We start from the raw sequence: 21523 nt of genomic DNA on the forward strand, positions 1-21523 counted from the left end.
CTCACAGCATTTTGCTCGGCAGAGACTTCCAAACACTGCTTTGCAAGTGGCTGGTGGCATTTAACCTCTGTGGGAGGGATGGTGCCTTTGCCTTTCATCATGGAATCCATTATTTTTCTTTTTTCTTTGAAGCACAGTGCAGAGCCTTTTTTTTTTTTTTTTCAAATTGCACAGCAAAAATAGAAATGTAGCCAGCCCTAAGTACAGCCCTGTGGAGGAGGTTCAGGGCAACCATCCCTCAGGCAGTGTGTATACAGAGTGTGCTCATTTCAGAAGTTGATGGTAAATCCTGTAGGGAGGGAGGCAGAAAGTACCAGCTCTTCTTCCTCTTCTGCCTTAAAGGGAGACAGACTTGAAAGAGGTGGAGCTGGGAACTCTGGAGAAAGCCAGCCCAAGTGCAGTCGTAGACCCTACCTGGGGGAGTCAGAGTGGACAGGTTAACTCTGAAATTGCTGTGAGACCTTGGGTAAGTCACTTCCCGTCTTTGGGTCTCTGTTTTTTTTTTTTTTTTTTTGGCTCTGTTGGGTCTTCGTTTCTGTGCGAGGGCTTTCTCTAGTTGCGGCGAGCGGGGGCCACTCTTCATCGCGGTGCGCGGGCCTTTCACTGTCACGGCCTCTCTTGTTGCGGAGCACAGGCTCCAGACGCGCAGGCTCAGTAGTTGTGGCTCACGGGCCCAGTTGCTCCGCGGCATGTGGGATCTTCCCAGACCAGGGCTCGAACCCGTGTCCCCTGCATTGGCAGGCAGATTCTCAACCACTGCGCCACCAGGGAAGCCCTCTCTGGTTTTTTTTTTCTGCCTCTTCTGTCTCACAGGATATCTGAAAGGCATAACTGAGGAGAAAATAGACACACATATGCTTTGGAAGCAGTAAAAACTCAATATAAGTGCAACCTATTATTGTTGTTGTTTTATGTCTGCTCCTTGCCTCTGGTGGTTGGACCATCTTGGTATAGAACATCTAGGACAGATCCAAGGTCTCTGGAACTACAGAAGGGAGAGGGTGGGAGGGGTCAGTAAGAGTGGGAACAGAGCCCGCATGAATCAGAGCCCCACCACTTTCTTAACCTCTCTATCTGTGTCTTTCAAAGGTTCTCTGAGCCTCAGTATTCTCATCTATAAAGTGGGGTTGTTGTGAGGATTTAAGTGAGTCAATGAATGGAAAGCTCTTATGCCAGCAGCACTGGCATGAAGTAGGTGTTTGATAATAATGACTGTTACTGATGTTATTTGCTTCTGTGTCCTGAGGAGAAATGTGATCCCTTAATGCCAGTGCATGGCTAGTCCTAGGTAAAAAAATATAGATTCCTGGGCCTCACCCTGAAGAAGTTCTGCTTCTGTAGGTTTGGAATGGAGCACAAGAGTATGTATTTAACAAAAACTCCATTGGTCTAGAGTAGTGCTTTTCAAGCTGCCAATTATTACCCACTGCTCAGAAAATCAATTTAGTGGGTAGTGACCAGGATTAAAAAAAAAAAAAGGAATGGACTAGGAAATAACAGTGTGCACTGCACACAGTAAGGGTAAGGATTGCTTCAGGACATGTTTGTTGCATACATATATATACACACACACATATATAATATATATTTCCGTAATGTGTGCTATATGAATGACAAATGTATTTCTTACTTTAGATCATGGTCCAAAATGTTGGAAAGACACTAGAGGATACTATCTTCCATCTGGAGACAATAGTATCCAGAGAAATTATCTGTCAAGTCCCAGCCCAGACAAGAAATGGCCAACAAGAGAATGGGGAAGGATCCATTTCTCCTCTCCCCATTTCTCCCATGCTATGCTTGGGTTGACAGAGTTGGTTGTTCTCTAATTAGAATGAGTTCTAATACTGTGTAATGGCCCTGGCCTGAGATGTAAGGGCAAGGTAGGTAGGGGTATTGCTATGGGTATCAGGCTAATTGCATTGACCCCCATTAGACAGAAAATGCATCTGAGTAAATTGGGGTGTTTAGTTGCTATTGGTTAGTGAGCGCTTTGTAAACAAACACAGTTTGTTCCGCTCCTTCTTTCAGACTTTGATACTTATTTGACCATTTGAAACTCTTTTGTTACTTTTGTGAAATCAAATAATAGACTTAAAACTCTGTTTCAATTCACAGGGAACAACATCAGTGTCTTTTTACTCCCCACTTGGTATGTTGAGGGTATTGGTACCCCTAAACTTTTCTCCCATGTGCCCTACCTAACGGGAGCAGCTACTCCCGGACTCCAGCCCTTTATGGTCCTGGGAATAGCTTACCTCGGCAGTGAGGCTTTCTCAGATCACCTTCTGTAAGCTGTAGGCCTTGCAGGATCTCCCTACCCCTACTACTTCAGAACTCCCTGTCTCCTTTATATTTTCTCTATGGTACTTATCAAAACATAACATACTATATTGTAAGTAATAAACAGATGACAAAAATAACCCCATGTGTCCAGATCTTTTTTTTCTCGAAAGATTGGAAATTGAATTTTATGTGAGGTCTTCCACTTTTTAAATGTTGCTAGATCGTCTCATTTTTCTAGAGAGCTTGGAAATCTGAATATTTATGTAAAATCTTCTGATTTTTGTGTTGCTTACCAGACGAAAAATTTTTTAAACACTATTTGGGCTGAAAAAAATATGTTCATGGCCCAGATTTGGGCTGTGGATCACTAAGCTAGACTGTAGCGGAACTGGATCTTGAACCAGCTTTCTTGCTTCCCAGGGCTCTCTCACATTCCCCCTGTGCCTGCTGGGCTGCCCCTCTTCTGCTGAGGGTTGCGCCACGCTGGCCTGTGTAGAGGACAACATTCCGTTCAGTCCCGAGTGCCCTCCTCGCAGGGGTTGTAACACAGCCATCACCACCCATCTAATAAGCACCAGGCACTTCTCACTCCACGGTGTGTGAATTTCCCTGCCTTCCCAATCTCAACAGTGGATATTGCCTCTTGGCGCTCTTTATTGCTTTTGCTCCAGTGATAGAATGAAGACAAGGCCTTTATAGGAATGTTATTAGCATTGCTCCCAGCCAGCGGTACCTTCCAGTAGAATCGGTGTGGTCTAGGGTAAAGAATCTGGGGCTTCAAGTCCAGAGGGCTGGGCTGAATTCTCAGATGTGTGACCTGAGACAACTTACTTAACCTCCCTGGCCTTCAATTTACTTAACTGTAAAAATGAGAAAAATAAGATCTTGCCTCTCTGGGCTGCTATGAGGCTAAAGTGAGATAATATGTATGACAGCTATTTGAAAAGAGAACATTTTACAACTGTGAGGGTATAGTATCATTTTGAAATCAGCAAAATATTTATTGAGCACCTACTATGGGCCAGCTAATAGACCAAGGAACTCAAGGCCTAGCTGCCTCCATGAGCTCTAGTCTAACTCAGAAAAAGGGACATATGCGAGTGGAAAGAGAGTCAGCACTGCAAAGCCAGAGATGACCAGGCTGAATGAAATGTACAGACTGTATAATAAGAGAGACTGTGGTAGAAAGGGCTGATCACTGAAGGATTCCTGGAGGGAGTTGCATTTGAGCTGCGTTTGGAAAAAAAATCGGTAGGATTGCGTTGGCAGAGGGAAGAAGAAAGACATTCTAGGAAGGGACAACAGCACGGGTAAGGGCTGAAATCATGTGTGTTGGAGGCCTAATCTCCACGGAGTGGAGGGTTCAAGTAGTGACTAGCAGATGATCGCTTCTCCACTTGGCTGGAACGCAGAAGAGAAAATCCAACAAAGCGTGCTTCTTATGGAATCAAAGCAGAGTCCAAATGGGGCAGTGGGCATGTTTGATTACATTACAGGAGGGCCTAGTACTGTACAGTAGGTCATAATAATAGTTCCCACCTCATGGCGCTGTTCTGAGCATTGAAGGAGGTGATGTGTTTGAAACATTTAGCGCAGGGCCTGATATATGATTAGTTCTAAAGAAATGTTAGTTGTCATTATCATCATCATTTTCCATCTTACATTGATGTCAGGGGTTAATAACATGGGCTTTGAAGTCTGCCTGATATTAGTTGTGTTACCTTGGACAAGGCATATCACCTCCCTGTTTCTCAGTTTCCTGGTCTTTAAAATGGGAATAATACTAGTGCCAACTGAAACAATAATAATAATAATAATAATAGTGCCAACTGAAAAGGGCTATTATGAGGATTAAATGAATTAATCCAAGTAAGGTGCTTATCACAATGCCTGGTACATGGAAAGCACTCAATAGATGTTAGCTATTACAATGACTATGGCCAGGTAATCATTAATGTAATATGACTGCATAACAAAAAATTGGGGAAATTGAGAAACAGAAACAAAATCACCCTAAATCTTACTACTAAGATACAACTGCTTGCTATTATTTTGAGATCTGGTTCTTAAATCTGAAATGTCTTTTGTTGAGAAAATCAAGACTGCAGAAAATGGCACGGATTTTGGGATGCAGTGGTCATTTCATTAAATATTTAGTGAGCACCTACTATATGCTACTGATATTCCAGGGGCTGAGATTCAGCCAGAAACAGGACATGCATGATCCCTGCTTTTAGGGTACTTATAGCCCAATAGAGGGGGATAGGAAAACAAAATAAAAGTATAAAATAAGCAGTGGGTTTTGCCCACATAGGCCTTGGTCAACAATAAGCAAGAGGGGGCAGCCCCGGTAGTTCCTGCCCAGCTGTCCTTACCACTCTGTAGACCGCAGGGAGAGGGCTCATTGGTCCAGAGGAGGACATGGAGAATAGGAGAAAGATGTAATCTCTTAGAGCTGAAAGGGACCAGGTTAATGTGATTCTGCCACTGGGCATCTGTTCATCCAGCCTTGGCTTAAAATAACACTGTCTCACCAGCCTGCTCAGCCTCCTGCAGGACCCTCTCAAGATCAGAAAGCCTTTTTGACAGGTTTACTGAAAATCTGCCTCCTTGCTACCACTGGGTGGCAGTAGTCCTAATTCTGTCACCCGAGCAACCCAGAATAAGTGCATACCTTCCATAGGAAAACATTTTTGAGATTTGAAAGCAGGTGGGAAGCCTCTCTATCCCTGGATGCCTCTCTTTTTTAGGCCCCATGTCTCTGGTCCCTTCGAGAGCCACTCCTGTTATGGGATGGTTTCCAGCCCCTCTGTCAATTTCGAGACCCTCCTCTGGAGGTGTTCCACTTTCTCAATGGTCCTCTTAAAGTGTGCTGCATAGGCTGGAACAGGAGACTCCAGGAGAAAACAGCAGAGATTGCAGTGTGGCAATTATATTCTGGAATCTAAAAACCTTACTTTTTTTTCTTGAACATCTTTATTGGAGTATAATTGCTTTACAATGGTGTGTTAGTTTCTGCTTTATCACAAAGTGAATCAGTTATACATATACGTATGTCCCCATATCTCTTCCCCCTTGCATCTCCCTCCCTCCCACCCTCCCTATCCCACCCCTCTAGGTGGTCACAAACCACCGAGCTGATCTCCCTGTGCTATGCGGCTGCTTCCCACTAGCTATCTATTTTACATTTGGTAGTGTATATATGTCTATGCCACTCTCTCACTTCGTCCCAGCTTCCCCTTCCCCTTCCCTGTGTCCTCGAGTCGATTCTCTCTGTCTGCGTCTTTATTCCTGTCCTGCCCCTAGGTTCTTCAGAACCATTTGGTTTTTTTTTTTTTAGATTCCATATATATGTGTTAGCATACGGTATTTGTTTTTCTCTTTCTGACTTACTTCACTCTGTATGACAGACTCTAGGTCCATCCACCTCACTACAAATAACTCAATTTCGTTTCTTTTTATGGCTGAGTAATATTGCATTGTATATATGTGCCACATCTTCTTTATCCATTCATCTGTTGATGGACACTTAGGTTGCTTCCATGTCCTGGCTATTGTAAATAGAGCTGCAATGAACATTGTGGTACATGACTCTTTTTGAATTATTAGAAACCTTACTTTCATTAATTCAACCTAAAATTGTGCTCTGTTTTTAGCAGCTAAATAATTTAGCTACGTTAAGCTGTTGGCTCAAATTATGCTATGGGTCAACTCGAACCCCTAGATCTTTTTTGAATTGTTTGTTTTTATGTGACCTGATGCTGAGCTATGCTTCCCTTATTTTGGCCTTACAAAATAGACTTTTAAGTTTTTGAGGATTTTTTTCTTTATCTTATAAATTTCACTTTATTTTTATTTTTTTTAAATTTTAGCCCAGTACTCCAGCCCATCTGAGCTCATTTTGAATCTCAGTTTTGTTCTTCAACATATTTGATATCCCTGCCAGCTTTGGGTCATCTTCAGACTTGTAAGTACATTTTCTGTGTCATCTAAGTTATTAGTAAAACTGCAAAAGCCTGTGGCCTTTCCCTGGTGACTTTTCTGCTGGTTGCCGCCTACGCTTTGTGTAAAATTCTTTGATCAATTGCCAATCCATTTCACTTGTGCTATAATCTGGTTAATATGTTGCTGCTTTATCTCATCTCATTCATGAGAAAGTTATAGGAGACAATTTCAGATGCACTGCTGAACCCAAGATATGTTGTAGTTACAAAAGACAAGATGGATGAAGGATGATCTAAGATGGCTCGTTTTGTTTTGTAAAATGGAAACTACTGTACTTTTTTTTCCAATTATAAAAGTAATATAATTGTAAAGGTCAACAGCATACAAAAGTATATAAATTAGAAAGTGAAAGTCCCTCTGTAATTCTTTGTGCTGACAACCTACCAGATGACTGTGGTTAATAGTTTTGTGCATTCATAAACACAGATCTATGATTCAAATCAAATCATGCTAGAGAGAATGTTGTGTGACCTGCTTTTTTCACTTTCAGTCTTTTGGAAACATCTTTCCTTGTCAGAATATATAGTTTTACTTCATCCTTTTTAACACCATAGTGTTCTTTTCTGTGGATGTTTCCTAACTTAACTCATCAATCCCGTATGGATGGACATTTAGATCATCGGCACATTTTTGCTTTTGTAAGCAATGTTGCATGGTGAACTTTCTTTGCTGGCTTGAGATGTTGTGTTGGGTGCTGGGTTTTGGCTCCTCTGGATTCCCCGTCCTTTGGGATCTTGTTTTCAATGTTCCAAATGCCAAGGGCCACCTCTACCAAAGAAAGAAGAACTGAAGAGGGCTCTGCCAACTCCCTGCTCATGTTTTGAGTTTGAAAATCTAAACGTTGTCCTCCCTCGAAGTGGAATTAAAGCTGCTTGAACTCCTGGGGGCCTTAGGAGAACCAAGAACCAAGGCACCCCAAGATCAAGTCCTGAGTGATAGGCTCCATGCCTGGCTGGCACAGGTGAGGTGATTAGGAGCAAGAAAAGGAAGGAGAACTTCCTTGCTGTTGAGCCACTCTTCCCCATCACACACCCTCAGCTCTGCCAAGTGAGGCCACTTGCTGGGCGCTGTATAGTTCCCTTCTTTCTCATCTTTGCACCTTTCCTCCTCCCTGCACACATGCACCTCCCAGACCAAGGTAGGATCCACCTACTCGGAACTTCCAGAACACTTTAAGAGCATGAATCATATTACCTATTCCATAGAGTTATGAAGATTAAATGAGAACATATGTAAAACACCCAACACAGTGCTCCGCATAAACTGAGTGTTAAATAAATGACAGCAATAATTGATTGTATTTATATCCCCCTTTGGCTACCTACCTCTTTATAACTTGTGTGACTTCTATTTGTGTTCATGTCTTGATCGCCTCCTCTAATTTATAAGCTCCCTTGAGAGAAGAGTTCTCTCTCTCTCATTCTCTCTCTCTCTTTTTTTCTCCCCGCCCCCCTGCCCCCGCCACCAACTAGAAAGCATAAAAGACCCACTGCTGGGGATTAGTGGAGCTCTTTAAAATGTAGATGGATGAATGTTGCCATCATATTTTAAATCTCTTTATCACTGTATTGTGTTCTTGTTAGAAACATCTTTCCCATTAACTAATCAACGGGGCCTTGTCCGTTGGGCAGAGCATGGCATACATATTCCAACCACTGAGCCACTGGTCACAGAATTAGCAATCTACGGAATCATAGGTTTGGGAAGGTTTCCAGGAAACAATGGCCTTGAGTGTGTGTTTATCTGAGCAGAATACATTTACATGTCACTCTCAGGCTGCTGCTGTCTAAATGGAAAGGGACATCAAGCACCAACTTAGTTTAGGCCACCATGAAGTCTCTCTTAGACTACCACAGCGGCTTCCTAAGTTGCTTCCCTACTTTCACTCGTGCCCTCCACACTGCAGCAAGAGCAATATTTAGACAATAGTAAATCAGATCACATCATTCCCCTCCTCAAAACCTTTCATTGGTTCTTATCTCACGTACTACAAAATCCAGTTTGCTTCCCATGGTCTACAAGGCCCTGCATAATCTGGCCCCTGCATATCTCTCCAAACTCATCTTGTTTCACTCTTCCCCTTGCCCACTCTGCACCACCCACGTTGGCCTTCTGTTGTGAGAACACACCCAGCTCATTCCTGGTTCAGTGCCTTCATTCTCATTCTGCTTGCCACCAGGAATTGAATCCCACCCATGCCCCAACGTTCCCATGCTTCCTTCTGTCCTTCAGGTTTCCACTTAATGATACCATCTCAGAATGGTATCATTCATTGAGGTCTTTCCTGTGTATCCTATCTCAAGTAGGTTCCCGTTGGTTCATGTCCCCCATGTTAATCTCAAACTCATTGGTTCTCAGCCCTCATTTCCCATTAGAAGTCACTCAGAGAACATTAAAAAAATGGCCAGGCACCTTCTAGACCAAGGAAATCAGAATCTCTGTGGATGAGTCCCAGGTTATCTATATTTTAAATGTTCCTCTGGTGATTTTAATGTGAAGCCAAGGTTGGCAGCTGCTGTTCTAATCTATCAGCTTGTCTATTTTCTCCTTAGTACTTATCACAAGCTGTAATTATTATGCTTATTCCATTCATTTATTCAATAAGTATTTATTGAGCCCCTACCATGTGCCCAACACGACTCAAAATACAGGGATTTAAACAATGAACACCATAAACACAAATCCTAACCTTTATGTAACTTCCATTCTAATATGGAAGATAGACAATAAGATATATATGTGTATACACACACACACACACACACACACACACACACACACACACATATATATATATAGCTGTGGACTGAATGTTTGTGTTTGTGACCCCCAAATTTCATATACTGAAGCTCTAACCTCCAATTGGAAGATATTTAGAGATGGGGCTTTGGGAGGTAATTAGGGTTAGATGAGGTCATGAGGGTAGGGCCCTGGTCTCATGCGATTAGTTTCCTTGTAAAAAGAGACACTGGAGAACTTACTCTGTCCCGCATCCCATTCCTCTCTCCCACACACACACATGAGGAGAGGTCCTGTGAGCACATAGCAGACACCTACCAGGCAAGAGAAGAGGCCTTAGAATGAAACCTACCTTGCTGTCACCTTGATCTTGGACTTCCCAGCCTCCAGAACTGTGAGAAGTACATTTCTGTTGTTTAAGCCACCCAGTGTATGGTATTTTGTTAGGGCAGCCTGAGCAGACTAAGACATATGGTATGTTAGATAAGGATAAGTGCTAAGGAGAAAAATAAAGCATAAAATGGAGATTTTTTTTTTTTTTAGAGGGGAGAGAGAGAAGTTTTAGATAGAGTGGCCTAGAAAGGAGAATCTTGAGTAAAGATATGAAGGAAATGAGAGATCTAGATCTGCAGCTCTTTAGAGATAGAGCATTCAAGGCAGAGAAAAAGTAAGTGCAAAGGCCCTGAGGCTGGACCAGACCTGGTGTGTTTGAGAAACACAAGGGGGCCAGTGTGGCTGGAGAGCTGAGAGCAAGGGACAGAGTGGTAGGAGATAAATTCAGAGAAGTAATGGGGGACAGATAATGTGGAAACTTAAAGGTTATTGTAAGAACTTTTGCTTTTACTCTGAGTAAAAAGTGGTACGTAATCATTGACGAATTTCTAGCAGAGAGGTAACATAATCGGACTTAGATTTTAATAGGCTCACTCTATCTGCCATGTTGAGAATAAACTGAAGGGGCAAAAAGGTGGGAGCACAGCAGGACCAGCTAGGAAGCTGCTGCAATAACCCAGGTGAGAGATGATGGTGGCTTGGAGAAGGGTGGTAGCAATGGTGGTGATATGAGAGACAATGGTCAAAATCTCTACGTACCTTGAGAGTTAGAGTACACAGGATTTGCTGACTGTGTTGGGCCCGAGCCAGTCCATAGTCAAGGACAACACCATGGTTTTTGGCCTGAACGTCTAGAAGAATGGAGTTGCCATTTTACTGAGATGGGAAAGACTACGGGAAGAGTAGCTTTGAGGGGAAAATATCAAGGGCTTAGTTTTGAAGTTGATAATTTTGAAGCACCTATTGTTAGATATTCAACTGGGGATGTTAAGTAGAGAGGTGGAAATATAAATCTGGAGTTCGTAGGAGAGGTCGGTCCTAGAGATAGGACTTTGGGACCTATGAGATTGGATGAAATCACCTAAAGAGTAAATTCAGGTAGAAAAGAGAAGAGGTCCAAGGACTGAGACCTAAAGCATTCCAAAGTCTAGAGGTTGAGTTGAAGAGCAAAAGAAATTGGACCTGAGAAGAAGCAGCCAGAGTAAAAGGAAGAAAACCAATAGAATGTGGTTTCCTGGAAGCCAAGTGAAGAAAGTCATTCAAGGAAGAGAGAGTGGTCACTATGTCAAACACTGCAGAGAGTTCAAGGAAGAGGAGGACGGAGAAATGACCATGGGATTTTGTAACATGTAGAGGAGGGCAGCAATAGGGTAGTAGCAGCATCTGGAGGGAGGATTAGAGTTGAGAGAGGATTTTATTAATGTTTAGGATGGGAGAAATAATATTCTAATGCAAATGATCCAGTCTCCCACATTAGAATGTAAGCTCCTTGAGGGCAGGGATTTTGTTTCTTTCATCCCCATCACCTCCCACAGTGCCTAGCACAGAGTTGGCGTTCGATAAATGTTGTTGAGACATAGAGAACAGACTTGTGGTTGTCAAGGGGGAGGGGGGTGGGGGAGGGATGGATTGGGAGTCTGGGCTTAGCAGATGCAAACTATTATATATAGGATGGATAAACAACAAGGTCCTACTGTATAGCACAGGGAACTATATTCAATATCCTGTAATAAACCATCATAGAACAGAATATGAAAAAGAATATATATATATATGTATAACTGAGTCACTTTGCTATACACCAGAAACTAATGCAATATTGCAAATCAACTATACTTCAATAAGATACATTTTAAAAAATGTTGTTGAATAGGTGAATGATCAAATGATTGAAGGAATCAATGGAAGTAAAGGTCAAAGAGTTGAGTAAGAAGTAACAGCAGGATAAAGTGGCAGGTGAATTGAGTAGCACCCTGGCTTGAGTTGCAGTCATTCCTGCCACACTCCTGGCACACCAAGCTTACCCCAGGGCCAGACAGCCTAGGCATGCGTTGGCATGACACAACTCCCTTTGCCAAGAGGGCACGCTGTGTCTCTGTGGTCATCCGTTCCAGGGAGTAGACAGGTTTTGGGACTGTAAGAACTGAGCACGGCCAGACAAGACCGCAAAGCTCAGGAGCACGCCAAAAGAGAAACCCCTCTGTGTCATCGCCATTCTCCGGGCGTGGCCTGTCTGCGCCACAGGGCACATGTGAGACGTGGGCCACGCTGCTGACCCAGTGTGCCCCCGCTGGCTGGAGGGTGATTAATAACCTCCTGTAGCTCAGGCCAAGCAACAGCTAAACCAGAGTCCAAGGAGAAGCCCATGGCCATGCAGCCACTGGAAGCCTTGGATCCGGCTCCTCCCAGCAGCTGCATTGCACAATCCCCACAGTGTAAGGTGATGGGTTGGCCCAGTGGGGCTTCCCCATGGTGCCTGTGACTCAGCTGTTGCTGGAAAGATGGCATGGCCCAGCGCCGGGCTAGTGCATAAGGGGCACTTTTGAATGAATGAACCCTTTGGGACTCTGGGAATTGACACAAATAGTGAGGAAAGAATGCTTCTTTTTCCATGCCTTCCCTGTCATCTCACTCTATGCCCAGACACAGTCCTGTGCTGGGACACAGCCAGGGGCAGAGCATGTCCTGGGCTGGGAAGAAAGGACAGGGAAGCCTACATAGTTAATTGGCAGCACCCCCAGACAGACCTTTTCCATCTCCTCACCTGGCCCCCAAAGACTCCACCGTCATGTCAGGTCTTAGGAGTCCAAAACGTTTATTTCAATCCACATTGACTTAATACCTGATCTGGACCACATCCTGTGTGTTTTCTCAAAGTTGTTACTATAATAATAAATACAACAACAATGACCACTACTATTACTTCTAACATTAGTAATAATTACTGCAGCTGACACATACTGAGCACCTACTATGGGCGAGACACTGGGCTAAGTACTTTACATACATTGTCTGTTGTACTCCTCACTGCAGCCCTGTGAAGTGACTACTATTTTTTTTTAATTGAAGTGTAGTTGATTTACAATGTCATGTTAGTTTCAGGTGTACAGCACAGTGATTCAGTTATATATATACATTGTTTTTCAGATTCTTTTCACTTATATGTTACTATAAGATATTAAGTATAGTTCCCTGTGCTGTACAGTAGGTCCTTGTTGGTTACCTACTTTATATATAGTAGTGTGTATCTGTTAATCCCATCCTCCTAATACTATTATTGTTTCTCTTGAACAGAAGAGATTCAAGCTATGAAGGGAGAGAGTTGAGATTCAAGCCCAGATCTGTCTCATGACAGACTCACGCTCTACATGGTTCTCTATTATAGTATTGATGTGCTCTTTTAAAAAATGTAAATCAGATAATATCATTCCTTGGCTTGACAGCCTCCAGTGGCTTCCCACCACACTTAGAATAAAATCCGACTTTCTTCCTGGGCCATCAAGGCCTGGCAGAACCCAGCCTTTGCCTGCCTCCCCAGCCTTGTCTCATTTTCCTCTTCCCCCGCCCCTATAACACCTGTGCACCGGGCTCTGTGGCAGTAGCAGTACTCGGCTTTGGGTACATTTGGTAGTCTGGCTTGGCTGCTTAACCCTGCTTACCGTGATACTTCCCTTGGAAAATACCTTCCATGGTTCAAACAACCATCCCTATTGGTATAAGGTGGAAGCTGCCTGTGATTGTCAGTACAGCCATTGTTCCCCCTGGATAGTTGCTGGGCTATCTTATTACTTTCTCTCTCCCTCACTTGTGTTGTAAGATCCTAGAAGGTTGAGAGTATCCCAGATCCTCTCCAGCACCAAGAAGAACGTGATGCTCAGAGGTAAATCTAAGCCCCAATTCTCATTCGGTCACTGTTGGTATTTGGTGAGACTCTCCTGGATGTCTGGGGTGTGGGGCACAGAAACAGCACTGGACTAGGAAACGTATGACCTATATCTTACTCTGGTTCTTTCACTCATTAGCTTAGGAGAACTTAGATGAGTCCTTTCACTTTTCTAAGCCTCAGTTTCTTCATCGGTCAATGAAAGTAATAGCCTCTGCCCCTGAGGGATCGCTTTGAATATCTAATAAGATGACTTGCTGGATAGTGGTCTGTAAAGTAGAGAAATTTACATAAAAATGCCTATTGAGTGCTTACTATATTTCAGATACTGCTCTAGGCTTCTCACATGTTTTACCTCAATCAATCCTCAGAAAAAATGTACTATACTAGTATTAACAGCAAATCCACTTTACAGATGAGAAAATGAGACACAGAGAGGTTAAAAGGTTTGTTCATCATTACCTAGCTAGTAAGTGTCAGAGCCAGATTGTGAATCCAGGCAATCTGGCTTCAGAACCTGTAGACTGAGCCACTCACTTCCACATGTAAAGTAATGGGTTTTATTAGGGGCGTGTCTTAGTCCATTCTGGCGACTATAACAGAATACCATAGACTGGGTGGCTTATAAACAACAGAAATTTATTTTTTGCAGTTCTGGAGGCTGGCAAATCCAAGATCAAGGTACCAGCAGTTTTGGGGTCTGGTGAGGCCCTCTGCCTGGTTGCAGATGGCCATCTTCTCCCTATCATCTCACATAGCAGAGGGGGAGAAAGGAGCTCTGTGGACACTTTTTCTAAATAAGGGCACTAATCCTATTCATAAGGGCTCCACCCTTATTACCTAATCACCTCCCAACGGCTCCACCTCCAAATACCACCACATTGGGGATTAGATTTCAACATACGAATTTTGAGGGGATACAAACCTTCAGTCTGTAGCAGGCGGGAGGTTATTATTATTTTTTACAGTAAAAACTAATTTTTGCTATCATTTTGTCCAACTGTTGTACCATTTTTCCTCTCACTGGGACACATGCTACTTGGGTTCCTTCACCTGTTATTGTTTAGCATTATGGTAGTGGACCCTCACTCCACCCCAATTCTCTTACCTTCCCCTTCCTCAAAGCCACAAGAGGTTCCCAACAAATGTGATATTCCAGAGAACATAATCTTCCCATGTCCAGAGATGAGTGTGGGTGCCTGGGGGTCTGATCCCTTTGTGTCTTCATGAGTACTGAGCACCTCCCACGTGTCAGGGCCTGTTCTAGTCAACTGGGGATACCTCAGGGAACAAACAATCAAAAAATCCCACCCTGCACAACTTCACTTCGACGGTATTATTGCCCCCAATACACAACCTTAATCTAACCTTGAGATAACGTCAGACAAACCTCCATTGAAGGAAACTCTACAAAGTAACTGACCTGGACTTGTCAAATTGTCAAGGTCATGAAAGACAAAGACTGAGGAACTGTCACAGTTTAGAGGACGCTAAGGAGACATGACAACAAATACAATAGGAGATCCTGAATTGGATCTTGGGATAGAAAAAGGACATTAGTGGAAAAACTGGGGAAATTTGAATAAGGTCTGTAGATTAGTTAACAGTGTGGTATCAATATTAATTTCTTGGTTTCAATACTATTACCATTATTATCTAAGGTGTTTAATGTTAGGGGAAGCTGGGTGAATGGTATACAGCAACTCTCTGTGCTATGTTTACAATTTTCTTGTAAAGTCTAACATTATTCCAGGCAGTTTGAAAGCAGGCTGGCAGGCACAGAAATGATAAATGGCAGAGGATATGGGAAGGGCATTGACAGTATCTGCTATGCTTCCTGAGCCGCAGTGTCTTCATCTGTAAATTAGACCCAATAATAATGTATCTCAAAGAATTTATATGGGAACCTGCTTTTGAAGTATTATAAAAATGCAAGCTATAAATATTCAGTTTTGTGACAGAAGCTACAGAAGAAATAAAAATACCATCACTCCATCCTCTAGGAAAATTTTTTTTAATAAAATTATTTCAAAATAAAAAGTTAAACACATCCCTGCCTTCCTGGGGCTCACCTTTCGGTAGAGAGAAGGTGGAGGAGGGAATAAATAAAGCAATCAGGAAATTAGTATTTTAGAAGGAAATAGATGCTATGGAGAGAAATAAAGCAAGAAAGGCAGACAGGCAGCAGAAGAGGGGCAGTTTTAAAATAGGATGGTTATGGCAGGCCTCACTGAGAAGGTGGCATTTGAATAAAGACTTTAAAGGAGGGAGAGAGCAAGAGCCCCAAGAAGGAGTGTATCAGTCAGAGGGGACAGTGAGTGCAAAGGCCCTGAGGTCTGACCACTTTAAGGAACAGCAGGAAGCCTGGAGTGACTAGAACAGAGCTTAGCAAGGTCAGTTCGCCTCATCCTGTGATCTTAAAGATAACAGAAAGAAACTGGCCACAGGGGAAGGCTCAGGGAAATCAAACAATAGACACCAAATAGAGGACCTGCCATTGTCCTCTGTTTCCAGCAGAGTCACCAATGACAGAAACATGAAGGCAAAGAAAAGAGCAGGGAAGTGAAATCGCTGAAGTCTAGAGTCCCTGTCCAATTTCTGGTGAGGAAACAAATCATTATTAAGCACCATAACAAGTTTCTGAGTCTCCTGTGCTTGATTTCTCTCCAATCAGTGAACTCTAATTAATGCTGAGTGTGGCAGTAATATCACCGCCTGAGACATCTTCATGATTCCGCCTTAATGAGAAGTGTAATTGGTAGCACAGAAAAACGGGCTGATTTTTCTTGGCCTAATAAGTGGAATTGATGACAAATGCAGAGCATCTTTCTGGTTTGGTTTATGTGTATTATCAGAAGCCCTTGAGTCATCCAGTTGGCATCATTTGGATATTTGGGGTCCAGTAATGCACGCACTAAACAGAATGCAGGCAATGATGCCACACGGGAAGCAGCCCCCTGGCCTGATGTGTACCTAAGAAAGATGGGCCAAGTAGCGGGTCAGGGGGGTGGTCCCTGGAGCCTCCTCGTCTGGCAGCCATGACCCAGGATGCTTCCTCTTCCAGCTGTGCAGAAGCAGAAATCCACACGGGGAAAGCCAGCCTACCGGGAAGTTTGTAGACAGCAATGGTGTTTTCAGAACATCTCAACTCATCCAGAGGTCCACACAAGCATGCGGCCTTGTCCTTATAGTGTTATAAAGATTGGATGAGAGGATTTAGTGGATAGTATTCTCAAAAATGTAAAATGCTACACTTGTGTAAGGTATTAATATATGCATTACTGTTATTAGTATGTACCACAGGAGGTGTAAAGAAAGTAGAAGACCTACAGCCACAGTGTTTTCTGGTTCTCTGCACGTCTAATGTTATAGAGGGGGGCCATGACCCTCTTTTTAGAAACAACGGCTACCATTTTGAGCACTTACCATGTGCAAGGCACTATGGTAAATGCTTTGCATACATTATCTCCTTTAGTCCTCACAATGATCGCATGAAGTTGGTACTGTTTCTCTCTCCATTTTATTTTATTTTATTTTATTTTTAGGAATTTATCCAGTTTTTCCTAGGTCATCCAATTTGTTGGCATCTGTTCATAGTAGTCCCTCTTTTTTTTAATATAAATTTATTAATTAATTAATTTATATTTATTTTTGGCTGCATTGGGTCTTCGTTGCTGCGTGCAGGCTTTCTCTAGTTGTGGTGAGCGGGGGCTACTCCTCATTGCGGTGCACAGGCTTCTCATTGCAGTGGCTTCTCTTGTTGCGGAGCGTGGGCTCTAGGCACGTGGGCTTCAGTAGTTGTGGCACACAGGCTCAGTAGTTGTGGCTCACGGGCTCTAGAGTGCAGGCTCAGTAGTTGTGGCACACGGGCTTTGTTGCTCCTGCGGCATGTGGGATCTTCCCGGACCAGGGCTCGAACCCGTGTGTCCTGCATTGGCAGGCGGATTCTTAACCCCTGCGCCACCAGGGAAGTCCCTCTCTCCATTTTAAAGTCGGGTAAGTGAGGCTCAGAGACGTTAACTAACTTACCCAAGGTTACAGAGTAAGTGGTTAGAAACAGGATTTACATGCAGGAGACTGGCTCTAGGATTCTGTGTCCTTATCTCTGTGCTAAAGGCTTTCTCAAAAGCACGTGCAAGATACACGCGCCCCCAAATGGCAGACGTGGATCTCCAAGAGCGAGGTGCCAACTTCGCTCTTCGGGCTCCACACAAGGGATGGCTGTAGAAGGAGACACCCAAGCAAGCGTACCACTCCAGCTTGGAGCGATGGTGCACAGCAGTGGGCACTTGGACGCTTGAGGAGGTGCTGCGGGGGTGTCTGGCTTCCCAGCTGCGAAGACTGGGCTGGGGACAGGAGAAAGAGACCAACTTTGAATTGTAGAAACACCCAGAGTAGCAGTCACCAACTTCATCGTGTCCTTGTGCCTGTGAGGCAGCTAGAGGCACAGAGCAGTGCTGAGACTTGCCCAAGGTCACACAGCTCGCTAGAGCACAGCTGCAGTAGAAGCCTGGTCTTCAGGCTCCCGGCTCGGTGCTCTTCCTCCCGCTCCGCCCGCACTGGCCCCTCAGCTTCGGTGTGCAGCCGTCAGAGGGAAGCCACATCCCTGTGAGTGAAGCCACACCCTTGTGAGTGAAGCCATTGTCTGGAGGGAGGTGCTCAGCCTTTCCTAGGGACCTGCAGCATCCACATCACCTGGAAGCCCGTAGGAAGTGCCAGCTCTCGGGCTCTTACCCTAGACTGACTGGGGCTGGGACCCAGCCATATGGGCCTTCACAAGCTATCTAGGTGACTCCAATACGCACTCAAGTTTGAAAAACACTGGCCTAGGCCGAAAGGCAAAGTGCCGAGTGCTGCAGACATCAGTATGCGTTCGGATCATCAACTCGCACAGCACAGAGAGGGATCGTCTTCCTAGGGAAGGACTGGGAAAGGGACCGCAGCTCTCGAGCCACACCTGCAGAGCAAGGTCACCTTGAAACACACATGGCGGTGATGGATAGACAGACACAGACCAGGAGGGAGAGTGTAGCCAGTACTTGCTCATCCACACGTGCATCGGAGATGATGTAGTTTTGCCAGCTCAGCGGTTTCCCGGAGACGTGCCAGTTCCTCTGCTTGCTGCCGGGGAAGCTACATCCCTGCCTTTAGGGAAACCGCCATGCAGGATCATAGAACCTGAGTTGGGAGGGCGATTAGAGAGTGCCCACCCCATTGCCCACCTCTACCACATCCTCGGTGATGCCCCTGACTGGCACTCTCTTGGCTTCAGCATCACAGGGCCACAGTGATCGTGAGCTCGGTTTCCTGTACGACAGGGTGGAGGTGGATAGGGGGAGGAAACACATGTACAGGTAACTACAACAATAAGAAATAGTAGAAGAGCTAGAGCCAATGCTAAGAGAACACTGAGCCAGGAGGAAAGAATTTTAGCACTGGGAAGTCAGGGGAGGCTTCAGGGAGGAGGTGCTATCTGAGCTGGGCAAGGTTGCAGCAGGCAGAGATGGTGGAGTAGGAAGGAGGGTTGTTGCCATACCTCCATGAACAAAAGTGTGGAGGCACAAAAATGCAGGACTCCACAAAATATGTTCAGGCAGCCCAGCTAAAGAGGACAGGCTCTGGGGCGAGACTGCTTGGCTTCAAACCCTGACTCCCTGCCTCACCAGCTGCCTGACCTTGGGCAACTTACTTAGCGTCTCTTGGCCTCTATTTCTCCACCTGGAAAATGAGAGTAATGTAACGTAACTCATTGGATTGTGGGAAAGAGTGGATGACATAATGTATGAAGTAGTCTACACGGTGTCTGGCACACAGCAAGCACTCCAAAACACTTTTGGCTACCCTTGCCAATTACAATGGCTATTGTATAATAGCCATTGGCTATTATACAATAGCCAGTGAGATGGTTTGCCTAGAGCAGGGGGTATAGGACTGGGAGCAGTGGAGGTAATCGTTGGTACTGGGTTGTGGAGAGGGCTTTGAATGCCAAACAAAGGATTTGGGGCTTTTATTCTGAAGGCAGGGAATATGTGTATTTGGAGGATAGACGGGAGCAGGGTGATAAGACAGAGGAAAGTTAAGAGGTTACTGGATCTTAACTATGGCGGTGGCAAAAGAACTAAAAGGGATTGGGCAAGAGTCAGGTTCAGAGCAGGGGTATTTGAGTTAGTGTATGTCTGAACTCCACTATTACATATAAACCCGAGTTTAGGTCAGGTTGCGAGATCCTGAAATGTGTAGATGTGTACGTGTATACACAATATTATATTTATGTATAATATATAATATTATGTTTATATATTATATATATTATATAATTATGCATACCATATTTATATATAATATTAAATGTATATATTTAAAATGCATAAATACATACGATGTATGTATTATATTTAATATACATATTGAATAAGCAGAAAATGAAAATTCATGGTTGAAGAGAGTATTAGCCAATTTTTAATAGTCCTAATGTGAAAGACAATCCCTTTGTTAGTTTGAGTTAAGCTATGTGAAATATACTCTATGAAAACATTTCCCGAAGTGGGCCTTCTTGTACGAAAATTTGTGATATCTGCAATTCACACATACTCAGTCAATTTAAGCACGTTCTGTCTTACTGGCAGGGACCAAAATCTGTAATACGACAAGGAGTCCTCTGATGAAAGAGTTGATTAGAAATGGCAATGGCAACGTACATGGGTTCCTAATTAAGGAGTTTTCTAATGGTTGTCTAGTAATACAAGTGCCCTCCATTTGGACTCTGGCAATAACTTGAGTATTCTTTAGTTCCCAATCAGGATGAACCCAATTCAAAATGTTCTCAAGTCCTGGGCCAGAGGAAATGATCTCACTTGGCACATTATTGAGTTCCTGCGAAGAAGAAAGACACTAACCACTCACAAATATTTTGTCATTGACTAACTGCAAAGATGCATCTGTTAAATCAATCCATCTGAGTAGGCTAGTTCTCTCGAATATTAAAGAATATCAATACATCCTGAAAGCAAGTCCATTTGTCAGGCGTTGACAAAGCGGCGACAAAGCGGCTTCAAAGCCAAATGATCCCTTTTGTGCCTTCACCTTTCTTCCAGAATATATTCACAAACACATACAAATCTGGACTCAGCCTCTTCTGTTAGAGCCTTTTCAAAGAAAGCTGACTTTCTTTGGCTGCAGTGAAACAGATGTTCGGGTGGGAGGAGGTGCAGGGGTAAGGGTGCCAGGGCTGCTTCAGGGCTGGGGAAACGGCTCTGCACCCAGCAGACTAAATATCATGAACTCTTGGTCAGCTCCCTCGCAGAGGTGCCAGGCTTCCCCTTCATCTGCTAACAGCTGGGAACAAAACAGATCCATTGAAGCAATTAAACCGACCAGTTAGATTGACCCAGATTCTTTCAGGAAACGCAAAAGCCTACTGGTTCGTGGGATTAGCTTGAGTTTTTCAATTGCTCCCCATCTGTACATCACCTTCGTGTCCACCATAGCCCCGGATTGCTACATCTGCTCACCTCAGCGGCTTGCTTTCAAGCCAAGGTAATTTGAGAACCGTCTAGTGATAATCCAGCAGCCTTCGAACTCTAGAGAAACTCTGTGGCCAGCCCAAAGAGAAATTTGGCCCTCTCCTTAATTGATTTGCTGTATCCCTGGCGTTCTTTTCCCACCATCTGCCCTTGCTCTTCTGCAATTCCAGGTGATGTAGCCAACTTGTTCGACGTAGCTTGTGGAGAACACAGCCCAGAGCATATGCCGTTCAAGGCTTCATTTTTTATAAAGAAAGAAGGACTGTGCTGAGTGGCTGTAGGGCAAATAGCGGTGGAAAAATGAATGTTTTGTTGCCTTTTGAGAGGTGGCATCAGAAGACAGTGAAGAAAGGCCCAAGGAACCTTACAGGCAGTGAGTGATGGCAGAACTCAGATTAAAGGAGACATGGGGCCTAGGCAAATTATACTCAGGGCTCACTCTGCCGACAAGGGCTCTTACCCATACAGTATACAGGGGTCATAGGAAAAGCCTATATAGCACACAGGCTCTTAGCCCTGGCTGCACATTAGAATCTCCTAGAAAGCCTCAAAATGTATATGCAAGGGCCCCTCCCTTGGAGAATCTGTCTTCACTGGTGTGGGGTTAGGGCCACAGCATTGGCACTTTTTAAAAGCTCTCCAGATGAAAAGCAGAATTTCCATAAAGGACATTATCGAGATGATTGACCACATTTGAATATGCACTGAATATTAGATCATATTACTGTTATCAGTGTTAACATTTCTGAACTTG

The 21523-nt window shown here is 44.0% G+C and overlaps 1 protein-coding gene across 1 annotated transcript in view; it reads left to right on the forward strand.

Moving 5' to 3' along the window:
* The window catches only part of PAK3 (p21 (RAC1) activated kinase 3), a 275327-nt gene that overhangs the window by 41383 nt on the left and 212421 nt on the right, over window positions 1-21523 (forward strand). The window contains exon 2 of the mRNA XM_082447612.1: window positions 6159-6253. The gene's annotated coding sequence lies outside the window, so the exon portion shown is untranslated. The remainder of the gene's footprint in view (window positions 1-6158; window positions 6254-21523) is intronic.

This window comes from Balaenoptera physalus (assembly GCF_965194825.1).
Source record: "Balaenoptera physalus genome assembly, chromosome: X".
Classification (NCBI taxonomy): domain Eukaryota; kingdom Metazoa; phylum Chordata; class Mammalia; order Artiodactyla; family Balaenopteridae; genus Balaenoptera; species Balaenoptera physalus.